Raw genomic sequence first — 27110 nt, forward strand, 5'->3', positions numbered from 1 at the left:
AAAGGTAGTAGTCAAGTTAACTGTTATGGACTGAGAGAACAGAAACTTTTATGCTGTGATTTTAGTATTAAATATTCCAATGGGTAGGAGATAAAACAAATAGATTATAATAACCTATTAAAATATAGATTTTCATGTTTTTGTAAATGTTGAGCTTCTTTTATATTGCCTTGCACTGTATGTTGGTTTGTATTGACTGACAGGACATCAGCTGGGCAACCTGTGCCAGGGCCTCACCACCCTCACAGCCTAGTGTCAATCTACTCTCTTTCAGTTTGAAGCCATTACCTCTTGTCCTGCCACTTGATGCCCTTGTGAAAAGTCCCTCTCCCTCTGCTGAGCTGGACCCCTTTGGGTACTGGAAGGTGCTCCAAGGGGTCCCCAAAGCCTTCACTTCTCCAGGCTGAGCAACACCAACTCTCTCAGCCTGCTTTCATGGAGAGGTGCTCCAGCCCTCTGAGCATCTTCTTGGGCCTCTTCTGGACTCAATCCAACAGGTCAGAAGACTGTTTTGACAATGCACAGGTAAAGCAAGATAATTAATATACAAATTAAAAATATATCGTTACATATATATATATATAATATATATGAATATTAAGGTTCTTTACTGTCATTCAAAACATAACAGACTTTACTGAAGATCAAAAAATCTTTCAAAAAATTAAAAAAGATAGAGTGGTTATTGAAACTTTTCAGTGCCTATTCCAGCCACAGGACAACAGAGTTCTTGGAACAAAAAGTGTGTCATCTCATACATCATAAAACTGTCAGCACAGTCAGGTACCACTCCTGACCACTGTGCATGATTAAAAGTATAAATAGATAAGGATAAAAATGGTAACAGCAATTGATAGAAGCCAATTCTGAAATTCTTTCCACTTCTACTTTGTAAACTAGGACCTCTGGGCATGCAGTACAGAAGTGGGAAAAAGCAAGAAATATTGGTGTCTTGCCATCATTATCTTCTCTATTTATAATGAGCAAATTATACAAAATAAATTTTTGTATGCAGACCACACATGCTATATTCTTATCTTGCTTTGATTCATTATTTTATTCCAAATAAGGAGTATTGCTTTGGATATTCAGTTGCTGGTCACAATTAGAAAATGTCCATATCTGATATTTGTGCCAAGTAGCTGAGTTTCTTTTCTTACTAGTAGAGTGCTGTCTGTCATGTCTTTGGCTCTGTTGTCTTAAATGACCTCTACCCTGCTCGGAAATGCCAGTAAAAGATGAATAGAAGTGGAGTCTGGTTTAAAACTCAGACCTGTGCTATGACATGGTATACCATTAATACAACGTTCATTCTCCATTTGCTACACATCTTTGACATTATCCTCTGGTTCCTAAGGTCTTTGTTGTAGGCACCATCCTGAGAATATTTCCAAACGGCAATAGGAACTCCCAAGGCTGCAAACACATGCTCAGACTGGAGGCCAAAGGCATAAGCCAGAAAATGGCATATTGCTGTTTGTCTACCCGTAACCACGGTAGTACTTTTCCCTTGATGGCTTTTTAATTTTCATTTACTTTAATAAGTTTCATGTCGGAAGGTAGAAGACACCTCCACAAAACTGATGCAAAAGACCCGATTCCCTAATGAAATGCTAAAAAATACAGGGAAATGGAAAATATTGAGATAAAAAAATAGCCTTCTTCCTCAAATAGTCTGTCTGTATTTCCAATTACAGTGCTTCACCCTATTCTAACCCTTTTTGCAACACAAAATTAAACACTTTTCATGCAGCCTCTGCCTGACCCTAAGATGGATGCTTTTTTAGCACTGATGTAATAGCTTTTTCATATACAGCTTGAAAAGCTTTCAAAAACCATAGCAATTACAAAGCTGTGTAAATGTGAGCTGGGATTACAAGTAATAGTACAGTAAGATCTTAATTCAACTCTTTTTGTTACAGCTATTCCATGGAAAAAGGAACTCGATAGGCTGTGTTGTACAAAAACAAATGGGAAGCAACAAAGAGATTGACTGGTGTTCCTTATCTGAAGATTGAGTTTCAAGTGCTAAATAGATTGAAGCTTAGAGAAAGGGCTTGAGAATAACCAGAATTTAATTTTTTTTCTATCTTTCAATTTGATCCCAAATTTCTGGTCTTTTAGATGATTTGAAATAAGAAAATCAAAACCTAATACCATGGTAGTTTCTTGGATAAAAAAATAATTCAAATATAATAGGATAAAGAAAAGCAAGGCATCTGGGGAAATGTAGCTTATCTTAGCACAAGCTTTAGAAGTTTCTGTCTCCTGCTGGAACATGTGTAAAAATTAGGAGTCCTGAGAATCAAGATTGTTCCTTTCTTAAAAAAAAATAAAAAGGTAGTAGTCAAGTTAACTGTTATGGACTGAGAGAACAGAAACTTTTATGCTGTGATTTTAGTATTAAATATTCCAATGGGTAGGAGATAAAACAAATAGATTATAATAACCTATTAAAATATAGATTTTCATGTTTTTGTAAATGTTGAGCTTCTTTTATATTGCCTTGCACTGTATGTTGGTTTGTATTGACTGACAGGACATCAGCTGATCTGTGATGTTTAGCGTTTAAATTCATACCATTCAAGCACAGGAAAGTGCATTTTCTTCAAAATACCCCATCTGTATGTGTGCATGACCATACCGATGTAAAGTCAGTCTCTGCAGAATATGATATTACAGGGACACCCAACATATATATAGCATTCCCAGAGCATATTATGAACCTCCTGGAAAACAATCTAGAAAAACTGCTTCTTGCATTTTACCTCCTGTGAATTTTGTCGTTAGCAGTTTTATGAATCTTTGACTATGAAAAGCTGGTGCCTTATTGATCCAGTTTAAGAAATACTTAAAAATATTTTAAAAACCAAGCAAACATAAAACACCCCAACCAACCAAAAAAAGAAAAATCAGAGTATCTATGTAGATATCTTCCTTCTCTCCCTAGCATTAGACAGGAATTTGTGTGGATGATTTGGAATAGGTGCAATGAGTTGAAAGGGAAACATAAAATGAAAGTGCATTACCAGTGCACAGAAAAGTGGTACACACACTGCTACACACACTGCTCTGTGTGTGTAGAAATCAAATTGCCAGTAAGTATCCAGCCTGAAAAAAATCCATCCTTCAGCAGGCTGACTGCTTAAATGGGCCTTAGATTTCTTAGTATTTCTCATTGCCCACCAGTGATTCAGTAAGTGCCTTTCTACTATTAAAAATCAGTCCAAGATTTTAATGAGACAGAAAAGTTGGTTCAGTGAATTCCAGCTCTGTTTTTTCTAGAGTATGAGCAGCATTGCTGAATACGAGAGTAAGTATAGTGTTTCTCTGCAGGTGAGCTGCCCTTTTTCTTTTTTTTTCTCAACTAATTTTCTCCCCCTCTTCCTTTTCTCTCCCCTGTGACTGAAGACAGCATGTCTATCAATGCCTGCCAAAGCCATGGAGAAAATGTTGCTGGCAAAGGCCAATGCAAAGAGAACCACAAATCTCTGGCACTCTCAACGTGCACACCCAGCAGCAGTGTTGGTATCACGGCTCCCATCAGCCATTCCTTCCTATCACATCCCCCTCCACCTTCCTTTTTTTATTCCCTACGTTGTTCTCAGGCAGCAGCTATGTGTAAACAGGATGTGGGAGCTGTAGTGAAATGTATTCAAGTCCTGTACACCTCCCTCCTCACCTCTGGCTGCAGCATACATCCTGCCTGGAACATCTGCTTCAGATAAATACAAGGAGTTCAAACTGTGCGGGGAAGGGCACAGCCTGGAGTTCTTCAGCCTATTCTTGTCACCCTCATTCTTTAACATTTAAAAAATGTAGAAAAAGCATTTTACTTCTAACTGGGAGGCAGATTTCCTAAAAATGAACTGTTGAATAATTGTAAACAGCCTTCTGTCCTATATTTAAAAATTGAAAGATACTCTAAGCCCATTAAGAATAATGCAACCTACTGTTTGTTTACATATTAGTTCTAGTAATGTTAACTGAAAGGTGCACATTCATATGCTGTTGATACTCTTGATGTAACTCAAGAGGGACTTTCATGGTTAACAGTGCAGTTTTCAAAAACGCCTCTGGTAATATGGCTAAAATTGATCATAGGGCTTTATAGCACAGTCACTCAGAAAAGATTTTAGTACAGCTTGAAAACTGAAAACCAGAATAATGCAAATGGTTGCTACTTTTCAGTAGATTCCACTGCAGGCAGTCTGGGAGATCCTGGGAATTCTGCAGTCAAAAAGGGCAACTTAGGAGTCTTTAATGACCAGGTAACCGCCAGTAATATACAATCAGTGCAGAATTGCACAGCCTCATTAGCCTTGTCAGAATTTAGACATGTGTGCATTTATGGTCATCATCACAGGCTTTTCAATGGACAGCCTAATTTTTAATATTACATCTACTGATACAGAAAAAAAAAACCTCAATGTCAAAATCATTCAATATAAAAAGAAAAAAAAAGGCATAATGTCTTTACTAATCCCAAGGGCAATAGAGAGGCCATAAATATGGCCACACCCAGAGAGCCCAGGGACATGCACATCCAGACCCAGAGAGAGAGGCTGAAGGGCTGCTGCTGGCACGGAGGAGCCCATGAGGTTGCACCTTTACTTACACCTGAGAACAGAAAGGGAACCCCTTTCCCTTCCTACTTGTCACCAGATCCCCTCCTGTTCTGACCTGACCTCTAACCCTTCTTGCTTCCCCATCCATGGAGCATAAGAAATGAATTCTGTGCCCAGTCCTGGGGAGGTTTTAGGCAGTGCTGCCCCTGCACACATGTACACATGTATGTGCCCATGCACAAATGCTCACATGGGAGTTAAGCAGGAACTGGGCTCTGTACCTAAGGGAAACAAGGGCCCACAAGAAGAAATCAGGTAGAAAATAACATTAACAAATCTGTATTTCTACTTTGACTGACTTAAGGAGGATTAAGGCCTTTTCAGAGATATTAGAGATATTAGATACTAATGGGCTTTTGAACCAAACCTCCATTTAACTTTGCACACATCTCTTGCATTTATTTTCTGAAGCTCTTGTGCAAGTATTTTGATCAATACAGCTGATCAAACACAGCCATCTGCAATGGTACTGTCTATATCTGGATTAACCACAAATTCTGCCTTTATAATGAACTGACAGAAATAGCACTTCTGGGGTACCACTCACCTCTTGTTAAAGTAGATCTCTAATGTTCACTGAACATCCTATTAAATAAGTTTAGCCCAAAGGTGCCTGCTTTCTCCAAGGTCAAAAGCCGGACCCACATAACCTTGCCTACAGAGGAAAACATTTCAAATATTTGAGATGCCTCTTACACTTAATGGCATAATTAATTGAAGCAAAATTTTGAGGAAAACATTCTTAAATGAATGAAGTAAAATTGAAATCCTGTAAATTAAATTAGAAGTACCTCTTTTTTTACCTCTTTTTTTATATACACTGTACTCACAAGACATCTTGCAGATGCTTTCGCAATGTTTTTTTATTTTATACATATATGTATAAAGGATTGGAGGAGGGGGGCAGGGAGCTCTGTGGTTTCTTGGGTTTCTCTGTGGTTTCTTTTTTCCCCCCTTTTATGGAAAAAAGATCTACAAAATAAAGCACATAGTTTTCATTAGACATTAGACACAAAATTGCAACAGCCCATTCATTCAAACGTCTTTTGCAATATATCACGCTCACAAAGTCTCACCTTTTTCACCATAGAGAAAAAAAAATCATCAGTGGAAGGAAGACATTTCAATTAATAATTCTATCATAAGCTGGGATCTGACTTGAGTACTTTGATTCAGCTAAACTTAATGACAAAGTATGGATGGGAAGACAAGACTGTGGTAAAGAGCATAATCTCTTCTGCAAAAGTATTTTGTCTGGAGAACTGCTAAGCCTATACAGTATGAGAATATTTCATCCCTGCAAAAGCATGGAAACTCAGACTCTCCACTTTTGTACTCCTTTCAAACTGTACCAGTATCTAACAATCAATGTGAGATCAGGACTTATACCACAAGGTCATACAGAAAAGCTTAAACAAATTAAAAAATCAAAGGGAAAATGGAGCTGCAGCAGTGGGGAGTTGCTCAAGGTAACTCAACAGGTTTCTAGCAGGACTGGAAGTTGAACACTTGAGGCTCCCTTAGAATCCTCTATCTGCAAACTATCCTCAATTCCTACTATCACTAAGCCTTTTAAATCAGGGCTGCATGCTCACCATCCCCAAGGTAATAAAGTTATAAGTCTTCTTTTAAAAGCAAGAAGCACTTTTCATCCTTTCAGGGGGAGCAGCAACGCTCTTGAGAGTGTGATATTTCAATGCAAACAGGCTGTAGCTCTGAGGACATAAAAGACAGACTACTCACAGTAAGCAACAACCGGTCAGCACACTCTGCAGTGAGAGTCAGGATTAAAATTTCCTGCATAGACATGAAAAACTAATGCAGATATTATTCCTTGTAATGTGATCAGGCCTGGGTCTAGGCTGTAACAGGTCCTGTTTGCCACTCTAGCTTAGTTCAAGGCTCAGTACAAGAAGGAAATTTATTACAAGGCCTAGGATGCTCTAGGTTTTCTTACTCATCCCATTTCTAAGGGTAATTTCAGCCTTTTCTAGTTGTCTGAAATCCATTTTGGAAAGTGCTTATTTGAAAGGACTTGAAATTAAATAGGCCAAAAAATAAAATCTACAGACATTACAAAACAGTACTTTATCATAGTATCCTTCATCACTTTTTGCTCTCAAGTCACAGGAATTGCAAGTGCCAGCTTCTCTGCAATTTGCTTGCCAGTTTCTCTGCAGCCACCCAAGCAGCACTATCTCAGAGCACATTTGCTGCTGAGCTGACATTCAGCTCTCCAAAATGTATGTAAAGCTTCATAAACTTCTCCTACTTCCAGCACAGAAACCTTGTTAGTCTTTTAAACCACATACATCTTCCAGGCAGAAGGTAAAGGCAACCTGTAGTGGCCACTGCTGCCCAAACGAATAGGAAAGGGACAATGTTTTCTTTACATTTCTGACATGACACATCACAAAGAAATGCCAGATCAGGGTCAAGTTACACTAAGCCACACTGTGCTTTTTGGTCTTGTGATGTGACGTAAGCTCTTACCAAGCAATGGAAGAATTGTAATGTAAAGAAAGGCTTTTGAAAGGTCTGCTAGAAGGAATTAATTGTTGAGCATGGGAAGAAACTAAGTGGCTGGTGTTCCCCAAGAACTAAGTGCTGGCTCCAAGCTGTGCTCCGGGGTTGTGCCCTGCTGGAATGAACAGACCAACCCACATGTCCCACGTCAGCATCAGAGGCCACCCAGTGCCACTGGAGAGTGCCAAGTGGCTGGAGGGGACTCTGTTGTCCAGCTGTTTGGTGGCAGCTGCAGCACAGTGACCATGCAGCCCACACTCTCCTCTGCCCCCTGAACGTGGCTTCTCCATTTTGCTCCCTCTTTGGGTGACTCAACACTGTCCTATTCCATACATTTCTTAGCCAGTAGATGATATCTAGTCACTCAGGCCGGGCTAGCCAAAGTATGAATGCTCAGACACAGAAAAACAGGAGAGAGGCAGCAGAACTGTGATGCTACCGGCAGAGCATGAAAATAAGGAATCAAATGGAGCCCTTGCATCCTTTCCCACCCTTATACAGTTTTCCCCTCTTTACTTTCAAAGCCAAATATCTTAATCTCTGTAAATTCTAAACCCTATTAGAGCTGGAGTGACTCACCAGGATTATGAGACAAGGAAATGTAAAGGAGTCAAAGAAAAGGCAGGTGAAAGACAGAACAGCAGGAAACAAAAGTGAGGGTAAGGAGAAAAATCACAGAACAAGAAGGGACAGGATATACCAACCCTAGGAGAGGCTTAAAAAGGTTTAGCTTAAATAGCTGAAAATTATTTTATGCTAATTTCATGCACAGTAAAGAGTAAGGTGAGAACCAAATGTAAATGACACTTCTAACTTCGAGAAAACATCATTGTTATTGTGCAGCCCTCGTATTAGAAGAGTCACTCTTGAACTTCACATCAACTCCTTCATCCTATGCAATATATAAGATGCTTTTTCCTTTAATTTTTAAAGCGCTCTACAAACTTCGCCACTTATGGAAGACACTATTTAAAGCAGGGTTCAACATACAAAGGATGGTATGTCCTTTGTATGTCCTACAAGAGCACTGTGTACACAGCTCTGGAGAAGGTGATGTTTGTAGCAGCATCACTGGGGCTTTAGGTGTGGAGGCAGAAACTGAAAGAGAGAGGGGCTTGGAAAAGAATCAGAAAATTGATGATAGAAACAGATGCAAATTAGAATAGAAAGATCTGTTAGTACAGAGCCAATCAAGAATAATACTTATTAAACCTATTCCTTATAGTACTCAGCAGGTACTAAAGTACACTTTTTCTTCTGGGATTTCAGGAAGGAAGCAATCCCAACACTCCTCATGCACACTGGGACAGTGACAGTGATTATGGCTGGAAGTAAATGGAAGAGAAAGTTTCCTTCTTCTGTTTGCACCTTCCATAATCTCTACAGTGGCAAATCCAGATTTGGAAGCCTGTTGGGTAAGCTTTTTTTACAGTTGTTTTATCTTTAGCAAACACTGCTCTTTCACAGAATAAAAAAAAATACCATAGTTCCTTCTTATATTTTTAGATTTAGTTTGTTTTGCTATTTCTACTTTAAAACAGAGGTGTTTATTTGCAACTGAGTATTCAGGAGGCCATTAGAAACACACCATGTGACAGCACACTGCAACTGCACAGTACTGCAACACTACAGTACAAGAGACTAACACCAAACTCTTCTGTTCTCCAAATTCCCCATTTTATAGATCCTTCCATTTTTCTACATCATAACTTACAAGTTTTCTGATATGAAATTATGAAAATGAGAATACAATTTGAAGCTAGACAACAAAAAAGTTATGTCTTATTGCACACTGTGGGTCTTACTGTTCAAACCTCTTCCTTAAGTAGTTAAGATGTCTGAGATATAGCTTAATATATTGTAACAAAGCTTCGATGCACATTCATAAGATTTGATTCACAGGGTCTGGGATGCCATTAGGTGGTAGGCACTAGTAAAATTATTAAATTACTTTTCTTTTTTTTTTTTTTTTTTTTTTTTTGCAGTAGTACTTGTAGAATTTTTGCTGTTTCAAGCTATCTCTCAGAACTGAATATTGACATGACAATTGCAGGTTATGACCTGTGACAGGATGTATTATTCCACTGCACTTGAGGAATAGCTCACAAATCATACACCAAATGAAATATGGAACAGAAAGAGAGTGCTGGCTCTTTCAAGTAATACATCTCTTATGAGTTCTGATTTATCCATAAACCCAACCTTCAGGTCTTCTACGGACTGCCTTCTGGGATTTTTCAGACTAATTCACAGCAACTGTCTGAAAAGTTCTTTTTCTTACTAAGAAAAGTTCATGCTTTTCCTCTCAAATTCTCAGAGCGAAACTGCTGAAGGGAGCATCACATATCCTAACGGGGAGGCTGGAGTGTGGCCACCTCTGCTGCCCTTTACAGGCCAGGTCCTGTTCTGCCTGCTGCCTTGGAGTTCTGCTGGTGCACGGAGCAGGGCGAGCTCCCTGCTGATGCTGCCTGGGCCAGCCACACTCAGGATCTGCCGGTGCCCTGGATGGGTCTGGGTGGCCAACAGGGCTTCCCAGCTGCTCTGTGTTGCGCCCCTTCCCCACCTCAGCTGTGTTTTTTGAACTCCCCAGGCAGAGAAGAGTCCTGAGGCAGAGCTGAGGCCCATGGCCAGCTCGCCATGGTGTCCTTGAGTGCCAGGCCTGCGCTTGGGCAGGACAGGCAAACGAATGCTCTGGTACGTCCCGCGTCCCGACAAACGAGTTCATTCCTGCCCACACAGCCAGATCAAACAGTGCTCAGGAAACAATCTGGGATCCATATTAGCCCTGGGTACCGCCGCCCCAGAGCAGCATAGCAGGGCAGGGGGAGCTCTGCTTCTAGCACATTCCAATTGACAACAGCTGGGACGGCTCCGCTCCGAGCAGCTGCCTCCGCCACGGCCCCGCCGCACTGCCTTGCTCTGTGGAAAGCTTTGTTTTGGCTAGGGACAAGTTTGTTGAGCTTTCTTGTGCTCAAGTCTCACACAGAGACTTTCCCTTTGCCCATGGCATGTGACCCTGCCAACCTACAGGCTCACATACCCAATGCAAAAAACAACAACTTTAAAAAAAAAAAAAAGAGGGAGGGAAAAAAAATAGAAAAAGTAAGGTTAATTAACCTTAGGTCTGTTCTCAGCAAAGCAAGGCTGCCATAGATAAGTAATAAAAATAGCTTCTCAATGGTCCTTGTGTCTGTCAGAGTCTCACTCTGTGATCTTTCAGTCAAAACCATGAAAGCGGGAGGGGGAGGAGAGGCTGATTCGCTACTGTCCTTTTCTTGTGCGTGTGTTCCCAAGGCTGCCTGGCTCTGTCCTTCAAATCATCTCCACCAGTAAATCATTTAGCTCAACCTGTCACTCTCAGCCATTGTGAGGAGACAAAAGCTACCCATTTAACCCCAACCATAGCTGATTCACTCGGTGGGGAAGGCAGGCTCACAAAGGGACGCTAGCAGTTGGGTTGGATTTCGTGTAGACTGGTGCTGGTTTTCCCTCTATTTTTTTTTTCTTTTTACTTTTTTTCCCCTTCCCCTCTGTTATTTTAAATTAGCAGCACCTCTCATACTGGGATTGTTGTTTGAAGACCACATGTTTGTCAACAGGGCTGTTCTGCTTGAGTAATCTGACCTCAGCCTGGCTTCAAAGGTTTGAAAGGGCAAGAAACACACATATCAGCACATATCTATTACCCCTTTCACCTGGACAGAGTTTTGCACCATTTTTGTTTCTTAAGGGGAAAAAAAATATGGTAACAAAACAAAAACACCCAATTAGTCACAGGGTACCAGAGCTATTTCAGTCAACCTGCTATTTGGGGAAATTTGCACTGCAATTATCAGGTTCATTTCCCCTGAAGTATTGCACTAAGCTGTCAGCTAAAACCTTGAATCATAACCTCTGCCCAAAGCCTGCACCTCAAATGGGTATCTCTTGAGTTGCAACCGGTTGTTCTCTCTGCCAAGCAATCACTCTGCCCAGGTATTTTAAAATTTAAAATTAGTCCTTTGACATAGAAATCAACTGTTAACACTTTCTTCTTTTAATGGCCCTGGCCAAAGTTTAGTCTTCATGTACTTCCCACCCGTGAGCAACAAAAACCCTGAAAAATTAAACAGGCCATCAGAGAGCAACAAATTAACATTGTTGATAGTAAAATAAAATGCTTAGAGAAACCAAGCAATACTGCAGATAGATCCAAATTTTATTCCTTTCCCCCACCAAATTCCAGAATAGTAAGGTTAATTAACCTTAGGTCTGTTCTCAGCAAAGCAAGGCTGCCATAGATAAGTAATAAAAATAGCTTCTCAATGGTCCTTGTGTCTGTCAGAGTCTCACTCTGTGATCTTTCAGTCAAAACCATGAAAGCGGGAGGGGGAGGAGAGGCTGATTCGCTACTGTCCTTTTCTTGTGCGTGTGTTCCCAAGGCTGCCTGGCTCTGTCCTTCAAATCATCTCCACCAGTAAATCATTTAGCTCAACCTGTCACTCTCAGCCATTGTGAGGAGACAAAAGCTACCCATTTAACCCCAACCATAGCTGATTCACTCGGTGGGGAAGGCAGGCTCACAAAGGGACGCTAGCAGTTGGGTTGGATTTCGTGTAGACTGGTGCTGGTTTTCCCTCTATTTTTTTTTTCTTTTTACTTTTTTTCCCCTTCCCCTCTGTTATTTTAAATTAGCAGCACCTCTCATACTGGGATTGTTGTTTGAAGACCACATGTTTGTCAACAGGGCTGTTCTGCTTGAGTAATCTGACCTCAGCCTGGCTTCAAAGGTTTGAAAGGGCAAGAAACACACATATCAGCACATATCTATTACCCCTTTCACCTGGACAGAGTTTTGCACCATTTTTGTTTCTTAAGGGGAAAAAAAATATGGTAACAAAACAAAAACACCCAATTAGTCACAGGGTACCAGAGCTATTTCAGTCAACCTGCTATTTGGGGAAATTTGCACTGCAATTATCAGGTTCATTTCCCCTGAAGTATTGCACTAAGCTGTCAGCTAAAACCTTGAATCATAACCTCTGCCCAAAGCCTGCACCTCAAATGGGTATCTCTTGAGTTGCAACCGGTTGTTCTCTCTGCCAAGCAATCACTCTGCCCAGGTATTTTAAAATTTAAAATTAGTCCTTTGACATAGAAATCAACTGTTAACACTTTCTTCTTTTAATGGCCCTGGCCAAAGTTTAGTCTTCATGTACTTCCCACCCGTGAGCAACAAAAACCCTGAAAAATTAAACAGGCCATCAGAGAGCAACAAATTAACATTGTTGATAGTAAAATAAAATGCTTAGAGAAACCAAGCAATACTGCAGATAGATCCAAATTTTATTCCTTTCCCCCACCAAATTCCAGAATATCCCTGATGAACACAAATCTGCCATGAAGCAAACTGTAATTTATGTATAAAGCATATTTGCAAATATCCACACTTTTGATTTCTAACGATACTGTTGTTAGTTCAGTAACTCAGTAACTACCAACCAAGTGCAGTTCTAGGTTTTAAGAACCAAGCACTGAAGTTGACAAAGACTCACAAACACAAAATGTACCATGTCTGCACTCCTCCTGGGATATTTCTGATTTTTGTTATGCATGTGAGATCCAAGAAATGGCTATGTACTATACATTTTTGTAATATTTTTAATTTGCTTTTTAACAACAAGCAGTTCAGGATGTGGTTATTGCTCAGTGTGTTAGACATGTTTATTCTCCTGTTGGGCATTTAAAATGCCTTAAGTCCTCTTTTCACTATGAATTGCGTGTCAAAATGTTGGTTTGGATATCAAATTCTCTCATAACCCTGTCATTAGGAAGAGCCTTTGTCTGCCTGAGTCACTCTTTTGATTCCTTTGTTTTGTTTTTTGTGTTCCCCTGACAGGTCTATCCTACACCTTTCTATAGCTAGCAGGGTAAAGCAGAGTTGGGAAAACATGTTTTGCATTACTGACTTTGCAGTCCCACTGTAAGCTTTCTCACAGATTCCTCTTCAATTGAGGGTGGAGGGGTGGGGAGAAAACATGCTTTTCCCTGAGACTGCAGAGTATGTGAATTGTCTTCTCTTTCAACCTATGGGGCAGTCTTCACAGATTTCAACACAAATGGAAGAAATATCTGATTTCCCATTCCATCTGGATTCAGTTTCTTTCTTCCTCTTTGTATAGTTTCTTAGAGACATTATGGAGCTCACTGGAGGGGCTGCTTACATATGACTATGGCAGCTCTGGGCATACTGCCAGAATTTCACTCCAGGAGGCTGCAACAGGAATCTTTAATTAACTTGAACCAAAACACTGAATGGCAAAGAACAAAGCCATGGGGCTGGAGAAAGAGAGGAGGAAGGGACAGAGCAGAAAATAATGTTTCCCATACTAAAATCTCCATTTTTGGGCATGGTATGACATGATCATAATGTCGCCTTATATGTATTTACAAGAGCATAGGTAATAATTCCCAACTCCTGTCTTACTCAGTATATTATGCCTTTCTTTCTGCTCATGGAATTAAGATCTCTGATTGACCTTTGCTCAACTGACAGAATTCTCTTGACCCCTACATGAACATACAGTTTGATTACAAATATCGTCTATAATGGGCAACATTCAAAATGTGAGATAACTGAATCTCTCACATCTTGAGCATTGCAAAACTAACCTGCAATATTGCAAGAGTGCACAGGAGTTCCAGACACTGAACAAGATCCCACTCTGCACGGCATGGTACTAGTATGGTATGTCCCTGTTCTCAAAAGTTTACATTCTAAGCATAAGCAAGAATTAGATACAGACAGATGAATACCATAACTACTTACTGAAACAGGATTGTTCATTGTTGTGAAATGTTTTCAAAACAGAATGGATAATGTTTCACACTCATTTTGCAGAAACATAGAAAATGCAAAGCAGCAGAAAATCAGGTCTGAAATACCTTTCTCACTTGAGCTCAAGGAAATGAGATGAGTGATTTCTTTGCTGTCCATTTTCTGGTTAAATATGTGTGCAGAATAATTACTCTAAATGCAAAACTAATGGTGATTTCATGCATATTCATTCAAGTGAGTTTGTGATGGAGGCTCTGGTACTGTTCTAGCTAATGAGGCACAGTTGTTCAAATATTTGTAAAAACAAACATAGAAAGGACTTGTACATGCTCAACATGAACTTATTTATGCATTCAAAGGAATATTTGAGTGTGAATTGATTTGCCAGTTGGTGGCTTGGAGTGTATTGTATTTGCATCTCCTGGCTTAATGACATCCTAAAAGAATCCAGTTTGTGGTGCCTCTGATGTGAACCAGCACATGGTAGCTGGCAACAAGCAAGGGAGTCCTTTAAAAGCACAGCACTGACCCACACAGAAATGCTAATGTCAACGTACCCAAATTCCAAGGAATTATTTCATCCTCAGAAGCATATATACTTTTTCCTATCCTAAATTTTCAAAACAAATTAAACCCCAAAAAACAATCTTTAATTTCCTGTTTTAAACTGATGTTCGGTATTGCTGCCTAAATATTTAGGGGAAAGAAATCACATTTCACTGCTCTGTAAAGCAATCATGTACTTACTAGGTACAGTTTGAAAACTTGACATAGAGATGACTGCCAGAATCCCCTCAAAACAGAAGTTTCCACCAATGCCTGAGGCTATGTCATGTTAGGAGCACCTGCAAAAGAATGTAACAATCTTTAAAGTGAATATAACATCTTTGATAAGACCCTGCTCAATTTTGCGGAGATCAGGGTGCCTGGGATAAAAGAATACACCTTAAAGAGGTCTCTGAATTTTTTTTGCAGCTACCTTCTTTAGAAGCCATATTACACAGTGAGAAGACCTGAGGAGCTATTTGTAATATATTTGAATATTTTTCTTATTTTCTTCATCAATTTATTTATAACTGTATCTTTATTTATAACTTTTTAATGAGTAAGTTTGATTAACCCAACTTAAAATGAGCATTGCATGAGCTGTACAAAGACTGCATTTAGACTGAGAATCCAGTTTACATAACAAAATTTCTATGCGCCAAAATACAAATTTGACTCTGAGGCAGTGTAGCTTAACTACAGAATAGCTAATTCCAAAACATTCAATTAAATTTAATAGCATAAACAGATGAATTTCTTTTCCAAGTTTTCTCTCTCTCTAAATACATTTTTATGTATTTTTGTGTGTGTGCATTGATAGATACATATGTGGACAGATGGAGAGAGAAACAATCTGATAGGTAACCAAAACACACCCAAAGAGAAACTGACCATGATTGTTGAAACCTGTGAAGAATGAGCATGATACAAGTGTTGTTTTCCACCTAATCATTAGTATGCTACCTCGATCTGGATTACACATGCACTAAAATCTGTTTTCAACACTTAAAGACATTATATATATACAATGAAGGCATCATTAGTAATTTCTGGCTTTTTTCTGGCAGATGGATTGATTTAGCAATATAAACCAATCTCTCAAGCAATGCAGTCCAACTTAGAAGTTTCTGTGAAATCCTGTGTTGTTATTTACATTTCTAAAAATACCAAAATGAGGAATGGTTTCAAATCCAAAGTGACAGCAGAATAAAACCTTCTGAAACCCCTAATCAGGATTCATTCCTCATGTGATAGGTTCTACTGACAGTAGAGAGAGAGCTGAGGCAAAATCCACTCACATTATTTTCATGGGACAAAAAGCCCTGATCATTTTGTACTGACTGATTTTTAATTGTACTGAGTGTTCATGATTAAAAAAAATATTGATGTCTATATTAACAATCATTCACTACAAAAGTGAATGTGGGCTATCCTGCTCCCTTTTGTTTCACATCAAATTCAGTCAGAATTTAGCAATTCCCTTTTCTAATGAAAATTAGGCCATTTTGAGTGACAAATGGCTGTTAGAAATACGGATTACATGCAGTCACAATAAAAATAAAGTTACCATCATTAGAAATGTAAAAGTAATAAAATGCCTTGGCTCACAAGAGATTACTTAATGGGAAGACTTTTTTTTTAGTAGCTGACATATCCCCATGCTCAGCAAGATTTCATTCCATGGGAGCTGCTCACTGGTGTGCCAGTACTGCTTTCCAGTTTGCCCTAATTCCCACTAGTTTCCAGGCATTTCTAAATGAGGCCCAGCACTTCTCTACATTAAGGTTCTGCCTTACATCAGACTCCAACAATTTTCACTTAAAAAAAATTGAGGGGAATATCTGAGAATTCTCTTAGAGCAGAATTTAAATTAAATCTCCTTATTAATGATGTATGGATTTCTTTCATTGTTTAGGAGGCCTGAGAGCAGTTGAAAGAAACAAGAAGGCTTTTAGTAATGGGCACTAACAGCACCATTGTCCTTGCATGGAAGCTCTTGGCCATTCAGTGTCACAGGGTCAAAAACAATCCAAGCTCTCACACCAAAGCAGTCTGTAGAAGGCCACACAGACCTCACAACACTGATTCCTTAGAGCTTGGGTGGGTTTTTGTGAGTGATGTGTTAAGTTCAGCATTGGAAGGCAAAGAAATTAATTTTTACTAAATTTTACCATCATTCAGACTTACCAAGTCCATTTTTGATTTTCTGAGTGAGGTTGGAACCAGCTAAAGCCTGAATTAGAATTATTATAAGACAGCCTTCTCTTCTAACAATTTTATTTCTGGCCCATTCTCTGTCAAGCACTGGGCAGAGTGTTGCTGTCTTGCAAATAATAGTGACAGAAATCATGGAGGTATACAAAGCAGGGGAGGGGGAGAGAAAACAGGACTAGGAAAGGAATTTGCTTGACTTCATGAACCTTATGAACTGCTGTATTTAACTGCTAAGAAAATATTTGATTCTCTTTTTGTCTGGTTCTCCTCTCTTTTTCCCAGCTTTTGCAATCTGTAACCTGGATGATGCTTTAGGTTGCAGATGGCAGCCCAAGAAGTCTCATGTAAATCAGAGGGAAGCTAACAGCACATTCCTGTATAACTGCTAAATAAACTAAGTTCTGCATTTTGCTGTATTTTATCAGCCACAATTAATATTTAGTACAACTCCACAATACGTATAAGTGCTAAAGCATAGAATTGTTGTGCTTTCACAAAGCACAGAATTTATGGTGTTTTGTTGTGTCAGTGAAAAGAATGTGAAAACCTGAGAGCCCAAGTGTTGCCAATATACCAATATATTATAAAAACTTATTTTCAAAAAAGCATCTTGTCTCATTCTCACTGTCAGAGAAACGCAATAAGATGGGAGAAATAAAAAGCTCCTCATGCACAAAATACACATCAATATTTCTACTCCAAATGCATGTAGAGAACAATGCTATTTTTCTGAAGTTTACCTTCTCATCCATGAAGTTTTACTTGCCTGCTTTCACAACTCCAGCAAGACTTTCTTTTCAGTCTTTACTATTACCCTATCACAATCTTTACCACATGAGTTTGAGAAAGGAGTTTTGTTTCCTGGGGGTTCTGAGATAATACTCTAAACTAAATTTTTTTTCAATCTCACATCAGAACCACACAGGAGGCATTCGGAAGCAGTGGGAGCAAAGCTGGTAACTGAGGACTTCTATTTCTGACTGTTGTTTTAATGCAAAGAATGTTTACTTCATGTTTTGAGTGAAACTAATGGTAAACCACAGCAGTTCTGTTAGTGTTTTGTACAGTGATGCTCCTAGATTAAGAGGAATTTTTTTGTGAGGGGGCTAACAATACTGCAGGGGGCCATCTTGCTTCACTGAACTGGAACATCCAGTCTTTTGAGAACACTCACACATTAGGTTGTAAGATTACTCTCACTATAGCAACCCCCTTCCTTCTTTTCTCCCTTTTTTTCTCCCCTGTTTTTGCTTCTTTCCTTTTAAAAAGATGGTGTTTTACAAATTAACTCTGCCACTACCTATTATCTTCCTCAACACCTTCTGTCTTTTCTCTTCCTAAACCTCCTTCCTTTTGCAACAGTTTCAGCTGTTTTTTTCAGTGTTTGGCTGCTGCACTTCAGTTTTTACAGAGTTGATTTTTTTACAGAACATGGCGGTGTTCTTTGTCCTGCATTATCAGTAATTTGTCAAATTAAAAAATTCAGGGCACCTCCTGATCACTTTGATTCTCACTTTCCCTGAGAACTAGGCTTTGTATCTATGACCCTCTAGCTGAGCAGTTGTGAATGAAAAGTAGACACTCTATGAATGGTTTCAGTTTTACATATCTGACAAAACTGCTGCACTATTGAAGGTGCCAGGGTAAAATTCAGCTGGTTGGTACAAGAAAAGAGAAAACCTACATATCAATGAACAGCTTGTCCTTCCAAGTAAAAACATCTGAAACAGTGGCATGACTGAAGTCCAGGGAGGAAAAAAAAAGGTAGGTCTTCAAGCAGCCTTTGAAAGTCCAGAGGAAGCTGTTTGAGCCTGACCAGATGCATGGAAACTTGAAGGCTCCTGGATCCAGTACTCATATCCAAATTCAACTGCCTGATGAGTGGGTGGAAAAGAGCCTCATCTTGCATGAAGACTTGCTTGCAGTTAGTCAGATCCATAGGGATAATGATGGGTACCTGTCCTGAATACGACTGTTCCTGAATATTAGTGATCCTTCAGTCCAGAGATTCTTCAAAGGCAGGAAACAGGACAGAGAACACAATTTGTATCCCTGTTTCTATTTTTGGCATAGACACACAAAAAAGCCTATAAGGACATATTTACGGCAAAACACATTAGATATAGCCCAAGAAAAACATAGAGTGGTTATTACAAAAGTAAGTATTTCACACAGTGCAGTTTATCCCAATAAAGATTTATCTTTTATCTGACCTTTCTAGCTGACAAGTGAAATCCTGCTAAGAAACTGTGTCAAAAGAACAAACCAGACATGTTGGGAGTATTGGGGTTTTTTTAACTGAAATGTACGGTGCACGTCTGACCCAAGCACAGAAAGCAGAAGTCTGGGTTATGCAATGCACCTGAGAAGAGTGTTTCTAGACCTCAGTCACTGCAGGAAGGGAGGGACTTTATCTTAGTAGCAAAGTCTGGTTTTGTCCCTGGATAAATAGAAAAATGAGCTAGCCAACTACATATGAGCTGGATTTAGGTTGCTGACCCTTGACTTGGTGTTGACAGAAGCTGGGAAAAGGAGGAGGAGACTTTCTTGGCTTGAATTGTGTGTCCTGCCAAAGCTATTTTGAAACTAAGTTGGAAACTTCCTTACGACACCATATGTGATAACAAAAGTGACCTTATAGGCAAAATATTTGACTTGCTGCTTCAGGAACCCATACAGCTGTCCTTATAGCTCAGTATAAAGAGCAAAAGAAAGAAGGCAGTGTATCATACTCTGCAGGACTGCAGAACTCTAAAATACTATGAAGTCTTAAAAATATTTAGTCATACGTCACCAATATGCAGTACCAAGGCACCTTGGATAAAATATCTAGTGTATTCTTAATTTCTTTCTTCTTTTTTTCTGATTTTTTAATGTGCTCCTTCCTCAAATTACTGAAGCAAAGAGAATTGGCCCTTTTAGCAAGAGCAATACAGTCTAATTTGGGGCCAGTAATATTAAACTGAAAAGTGTCCCTTGCAACAATAATTTTGAAGTTACTCTGTAAATGCAGGGAGTATTTTATTCACTACAGATTCTTCATGCTTCACATATTATTATGCCTGATGAGGATATCACTGCTCCTTCTCCATAAGAACAGAGCACTGAAACGAGATGTTTGGTACAGCTGGCTCAGGAGCTGGGCTGCTCTCAGCCAGCACAGCCCAGTGGAGCAGGAGAGGGGGAAGCAGAAACACCTGGCACCTGACAGAGGAGCTGCCATTGCCTGAATCCAACCCATCCCCACTGCCATCCACAGCACAGCTCCATCAGCCCCTGATATAGGACACAGATTTTAAGTTACAGCAGAGCTGGTTTTGCTTCCATGTGAAGAACAGTTTGGTGGCCTCAAACCATTTTCTAAAATAGAATCCACGCAGCACAGAGTAACACATAATTGGGCAGTCAAAGGGCAGACTCTGTATGTTTATCACTGTACAGAGAGATTTATCTGTTAACCCTAGGGACAGTCCATGGCAGATGACTCTTCAACAGCTGGAAGGGCAGTATGAGAAATTTTGTTGCCCTGCACTAGGGCCTGTTTAGTACTGGTTCTGTGGCAGGACAGAGGTGCCAGTGTCAATGTTACAAAGAGAGAAAGAAATGTAAAAGTTCAGTCAATAAAGGCTGCTGAGACCAGAGTCAGGCAGCTTTGGTCAAGCACTAAACTTGGAAGTCTTTTCCCCCAAGGGCTTCCTTTTTTGTCTCTAAAACAAAGGAAAGTGAAATGAAAATAAGAAATGCTGACTATATAGCAGTGCATTGTCTGACTAAGCCAGCTGTTGCTCTGACACTGTCATTTTTGTAGCCCAGCCTGTTTGGTCTGAAGGCAAAGCCTAATTTGTCCTACCAAACCTGTTGCTTTTGATAGCCCGACAGGGCAGTACATACTGGCATGATATTCTTCAGCCCTGTGAACCTACACACATGATAGGAAGTCTGAGCTGCCAAAAATATAGAATGACTGAAAAAACATTTACTATTTATTTACCCCTACTAGCAAAAAAAGGCTAGTGGGAGTAGTTTGATGAACTCTGTTATTCAGCTACTTTTTCATTAGATGCTTAGTTACTTTTAACACTTCCAAAAGTGCAGAAAGTTATTTACCAAAGATTCAAGCTTTAGCAAGGATGCCCTCCAGCCCTGAACTTACAGCTATTCATGCACTAGTGTTTTAATGAAAGCCAGGCCAAGTATCTAACAGGGCTGGGGTGAGGCAGTTGTGGGGGGAGGTTTATATTAAAATGCAATACAGCACCAAAGACAGCGATAGAGACTAAACAAGAGGAAAGTCTTCTCTCCCTGCACTCATTTAGCAAGCACATGGAAATAATTGTTGGCCCAGAGACACATATCCATAATTGCCATTGTGCTTGGAGAGCCAGCACACCAGCCCTGCACACCCTTACAGAGCACAGAGAGCATTGGAATGCAAATCCGCACACCAAGCATCGGGATTTGCGTAGGGGGCTCTCACAATGAGCAACATTCCCAATTAGAACAAGGCTCCCAGACCAGGTCAGCAGCCATGCAGCTCACAGGAGTTCATCAGCATGGGAAAGACTTGTAAGCCAAGCAGCTCTCCTGTCTTTAAAATAATTGATTTACTATTCATGTCTGATGAAGCCTGAGTTAAATCCAGTGGGCTAAAATAAGAAGATGCTTATTGAAACAAGTAAGGGCTACTCATAAAATTCAATAATGTGCTGTTGCTATTTTGATAGATGTTGGTTTTTAAAAGTTCATGGATAGTTCAAATAAAATTGTGTTTCTTTTATATCATAAAATGACCAAAGCCAAGAAGTTTCTTTTAAGAGCTGTGTCAAGGAACTGAAGGCTCAAAGCTGTGTGCCATGTTAAGTTTTTTCTCTGCACATGAGCCAGACCCCTTGAGGTGACAAAAGCGACTGGGTAGGTGATAGGGCTGGGGGGGCGGGGGGGGGAGCTGTGATGCTCAGCTTCTGCCAGGAAACATGCTGTGCAAGCTTTCCTCTTTTTCCAGCACATATGGGTGACAGCCAGCAGTAGGTCTGCATCTCCATCCCCATGGCAGTGCCTCCCTACTGCTTTCTGACCCCACATGCTGTATGTCATGACTGCACTGGTAACTCACAGACCAGGCTGCCACACTGCCTGATGTTGTGAGAGAGAAGAAACACAAAGTTATCAGAAAAGTGCCATGGACCCAACTATATGAATCAAAACATAAAATTCTACAGGTCTTGATCCTAGACTCTGTTGCTCAAGGCAAGCAAGACAGATTGTTTTATCATTTAGATTCAAAATCAAACACTTAATAGACTGAGGTTAAATTTTGGGTTGGGAGCATGGAAGATTACTGCTTGGATTTGAATCAAGGTTCTCAAAAATACTCACATTTACATAATCAGCACCAAAACACATTGTTACAGACAACATTCAATTAAGGGGTGTGTGAAAATCAGCACTTTCACATTCTACAGGATCTCTCAAACTGGGACCCTTTACTCACACTGGAAAAACAGGTAGCACTTGGGAGGGCACAGTAACAATAACTAATGGAAACAGAAGATTCATACTCTGGCCCAGACTCCTATGTGCTTATTTGAGGAAGAGATTAATTTAGGCCTTTAGCTCTGCAGTTTTTCTAGCTCTGGGATAAAACCAGAAAGGTCATCCACAAAATGGCTTTGCTAAATTCAGATTAATGACTCAAGGCAGTCCATAAACTAGACAGAGTCACAGTAGGTGCATCTGAAAGGCATCAGTGGAAGACTGAAAAACTGAAAGACTGAGAAATATAGAAAGAATCCCTAGACTGACAGTGAAATAATAGATTTTCAACTAGCATTCTATTTTCAATGTTCCTTTTCATATCACATCATTTCAAAACCAAATTTAAAAAGTGGAGGAAATCAGTTAACACCACATATATATTTATATATAACAAAATAGAATTTTGAAATTACTATGCTGAACTAGGTGCATGTGGAAGCATAAAAATAACAATACTGATGCTTTGTATCAGAGAACAATACAGGAAATTAATAATGTAGGGTTTTATCATCCTTCCTGACAATAGAAGGATCAGATGTCCCAATGAACTCTTCTGGTAACTTTCTAACATGGAGACCATTTTCAACAACTATAAAGAAGGAAAAGCAGGGTCCAGCTGTTTGATTTCTCCTATATATTTCTCCCTGCTTTGCTGTTACTGCTGTTGCCTCACTCTCTAGATCATTAATTGGAGTTGTTTATAGTTTGGAGTTCATCAGTGCTGTAAATTTTCTTGACATAGTGTTCCAAGGGATGGTTTTCCCATATGCTTCACAGCCCTCCCTCATTGGGGTGGCACTATGACTTGAAAAGAATAAAATAAAAAATTACCATAGGAGAAATATCGCTGTATTTCAACAGAATCTACAAATTGAGTCACCACTAGGATTTAGCTGTCAAATGATCCCAGAATCAAAAAGAAGAGCTCTGACCCTAAAGTTGTGGTCTTAGGACAGTATGATTGCATGCACTTCAGGGCACACTGTTGGAAGGTTTGCTCAGCAGCACTGAGACTCCAGCCTCTGGTAACATGCAAGTGCCCTTACAAAAGATCTATTGTACTTTCTGCTGTTTACAAACAGCACACGCAACCAGCCAGGTTTCAGCCTGTGTGAAGAAACAGACTAGTAAACAATATTGTCGATTATGCTCCAGTATTTGTGGAAAAAGTTGAAAAAAGAATTAGCAGTTAAAGTTCTACTAGTGATAACGCAGTTTTGGTTACCTGCAATCAAAGTTAAAAAAAAAAAAGGCACAGTTTAGTCTGTAATTTCTTTCTCATTTCCTAGATCAAATTTTCTGCACCAGACCCTTGAGTGGTGATTTAAGGTCTACTCTCACAGCCTAAAAGTATGACAAAGGGAACGTCAGTCCGTTTGTCTTGGGTTTGTCCCCTCTGCCGCATGCAGGCAGCACAGCTCATCTGCCGTGGCCAAGCTCCAGCTGAGCTCAGTAATGCTACACCTGGCACAAGGATGTGAAACACCTCCCCTAGAAAGCACTGAGGTGTGAGGAATTGCTGCATTCCTTCCTCACCACAATTTCCTTCCACTTTTTTTTTTTTTTTTTTTTTTTTTTTTTTTTTTTTTTTTTTTTTTTTTTGTGCCAAAGGTGTGAATGCTAGCCAGCAATTTCAGCTGTATGTTTTTGTACCTTTCTGGGCCTCCTTCACCACAAGTTCATTCAGGGATGAGTGTCACTGCTGTCACTGCACTTCCAAGGTGTTATTGTCTTCTCTAGGCTCAGCCTTAATGCCTGTGTAGACTGCAAGTCATACCAAAGGTATTTTGAGTCACTGTTTGATTCACCAGCTATCAAAATATTTTAAGGAGAAAGATAGGTTAAAAAAATAATGTAACGAGCCATTAGCAAGTCTTTTCCTCTCCCCTACCCCTAGTCTGCAGAATAGAGACCACGGAACCGCGCTGCAAATTAACTGTAATGGAAAAGGAGGGGAAGGGGGAGACAGAGAAGCAAAACATTAAAAAATCCACTCTGAACTTCAGAAAGGTCATTTCTCAAAGGACTATTGACATCGGTGAGGAAAGAAAACACATCAATGTTTTTAAGGCGTTATATAAATATTTTCTAGATTAATATTAGGTGTCCATTGATATCTCTCTATGTGTTGTCCACCGTAGCAGCTATCCTTTAGTTATCCTGTTACCAAAATGAGGTGGGGAAGGAGAGAGAAGCGAGAGAGACTTTGCTTTTAATTCACTTTGCACTCTGATGGCTGAAGACAAGAAAAAAAAACTTTTCTGGCTCTTTTGAATGAACGGTCAAAGGTACCTTTGCGGCTCCTTCACAGGGTGAACTAATCTGTGACAAGTGTAGCTAATCTGATAAGGCGGCCGCATGTGCGCTAATGTGCTAATATGGGGGATTCAGAGCAGCCAGCGGCCGGGAAAAACCTCCGCTTCCTAAATGGGCCCTGGCCTGCAATAGCCCTGGCAACATATGCGCATTTTAACACCCGCTTAACAGGGACACAATGCGGTGGCCTTTGTTGTGCGACACAGAGGCGCGATTCCCATGGTGGGAATTTCTGCCTCACAGGCGACATTCTTTCAGATGGGCCTGGTGGCCTGCGACGGCCCGGGCCCGGCGGGCGGAAAGGCCAGCGGATGGGGGGGAAGGAAAGGGAAAGGGAAAGGAAAAAGAAAAAAAGGAAAAGGAAAAAGAAAAGGAAAAGGAAAAGGAAAAGGAAAAGGAAAGCCCTTCCGCTGGTTCCTGCGCTGAAAACCTGGGTACTGCCACCATGCGACTTGGCTACAGAGAGGAGGAGGCAGAGGAAGCTGGGAAAAAAGGAGGAATTGGTTTAAACATGTTGGATCAGGTCCCCAGCTCCTGGATTATGGTGCTTTGTCTAAAAGAGAGGTTGACACCAGTTTGTAGCATTGTGATATGCTCTATTCTACAGATTTTCTTTAGAGGGGAATTCTTAAGTTTCCCACTGGAAAGATTAAATGACATTTTCTTGTCTCCCTGATTGTTTTACTGGACCATGAGGAAAATCTGTGTGAGAGAGGATTAACAATTTACTTTTAGTCCAGACTGTGCAGTAGGGAAGAGGACTTTATGGACATTGACAGCTCAAGAGGCAGGCTGTCAAGAGACTTCAACACTGCTCATGGTGCCTCTCTGGACAAACAGATACCGCTCTGGATCCTCGTCGGTTCCCAACATTCCTTTGTTATCTGGTACCCCACAGGTATCCCTAATGCAAAATGGACACAAGAGTGTGACCCCACTTATGTCTGGAGAAAAAGTCTAGTCACCTAAGAGGGTAAGAGCACTAGCAACATCTTGTGAGTGGGGAACAGACCAGGGCTTACCGGCCACACTTGTGAATGTGCCTCTGTCTGCTTTCTGCTGTGGATGGTGCCAAAACAGCACTGTTACCATGAGCTTGACAAAAACACCTGGACAATCAAAAAGCACAAGCCAAAATGCAGTAAATTCCATTTAAACTAAGGACCAATTTTATTTTTTTTTACCATGAAGGTGACCAAGGTGACTGGAGCATGTTGCTCAGAGAAGTTGTAGAGTCTCCCCTACTTGGAGACAAAACCTAAGTGGACAATGTCTTGGGCAAGTTGCTTTAGTTGACCCTGCCTAAGCCAGGTTGGATGAGGTGATCTGCAGAGAACTCCTCCAGTATCTGCTATTCTGTCATTCCAAGGGCTCAGCCTATTCCCCATCCATAAGTTCCTTAAAGACCTATTTTGTTTGCCTGATGACAAAATGACAAAGGCAAAACAACACCAATATTAGCTCCTTTTATCTCAAACAATATTCCTGCTTTATCACAATATGAAAAGTAAAACTGTAGGGGCACCTCAGCTGCAAATATGTCCTCAGAAAAGTGCTCCTCCAGAGCAACTAAGATTCAGAGCAGTTTGGTTCAAGACACAGAATCAACTTGGCTGAGTATTCCTATGAGAGCACAACTCTGGTTTTAAAGTTGCAGTCTTTTTTGCCTTCTTCCATTTAAATAATATTCCCACATCAGCCACAGACAGATACCAGGGCTGAAAAAAGTGAGATTCGTCAAATACTGAGTAGTGTGTTTGGGATACATTAAAACAATATTATCCCAGCTACTTGACTTGTAGGATTTTTCTCAGCTCTCTGAAAGCATTAGTGAGCAAGAATAGCTGTGGCATGTTTCTAAATACGTAAATGGACAAATCTTAGTTATTCCTTTCCACTTTGTTGAATTCAGTGATACTATTTTATGTCTGAGTTTTGAATGCATAACAATTGACCCCTACTGAACAGTGACGACATTTCCTCTCAGAGGAAGTCCTGAGGGAAGGAAGGTCCCACATAAACAAACTTCCACTCAGTACAATAGAGTAGCCCACGAATGTGACCATTTTTTCAGGGCATGGGTGAGGCTGACACTCTCTTCCTGCTCCTGTAGTCCAGGGCTTATCGCAGTCCTGTTTCCCTGTAGTTTAAATGCTTGCATACTTCTATTTCATTTGTATTTTTCCCCACACTGTGCAGATGTATCCCATTTTCCTGTTGCTGTGGAACACAGCCACAATTTCCAACCATGTTACATAAAAGACCATCTGTGGTAAAAAAAAATGCTGATGCACGAGATTGCAGTGTGAGAATTTTAGCTAGCTAGCAAAATTTAGGCTATTAATACTTCTGACACTTCCTGACAATAAAGGCAAAATGCACTGTTCCCTCTGTTTTTGCATGCTGCCTTTGTATGACAGACAGCCACGGTCACTGCATATAGGGAAGAATCTCCAGGGAAAAGTTAAATAAAACCTAGTTGGCTATGCCTAGCTTTCCTTTAGCTTTTCAGTGTACTAAAGGCAGAC

General features: G+C 40.1%; 1 long non-coding RNA gene across 1 annotated transcript in view; it reads right to left on the minus strand.

The window, feature by feature from the left end:
* Positions 1-367: 367 nt before the first annotated feature.
* LOC115948439 overlaps positions 368-27110 on the minus strand; it is a 53386-nt gene continuing 26643 nt past the window's right edge. The window contains exons 2-4 of the long non-coding RNA XR_004082267.1: positions 14719-14816; positions 5459-5600; positions 368-506 (exon numbers count right to left, since the gene is read on the minus strand). This is a non-coding gene — a long non-coding RNA (uncharacterized LOC115948439). The remainder of the gene's footprint in view (positions 507-5458; positions 5601-14718; positions 14817-27110) is intronic.

This window comes from Geospiza fortis, unplaced genomic scaffold (assembly GCF_000277835.1).
Source record: "Geospiza fortis unplaced genomic scaffold, GeoFor_1.0 scaffold41, whole genome shotgun sequence".
NCBI lineage: Eukaryota > Metazoa > Chordata > Aves > Passeriformes > Thraupidae > Geospiza > Geospiza fortis.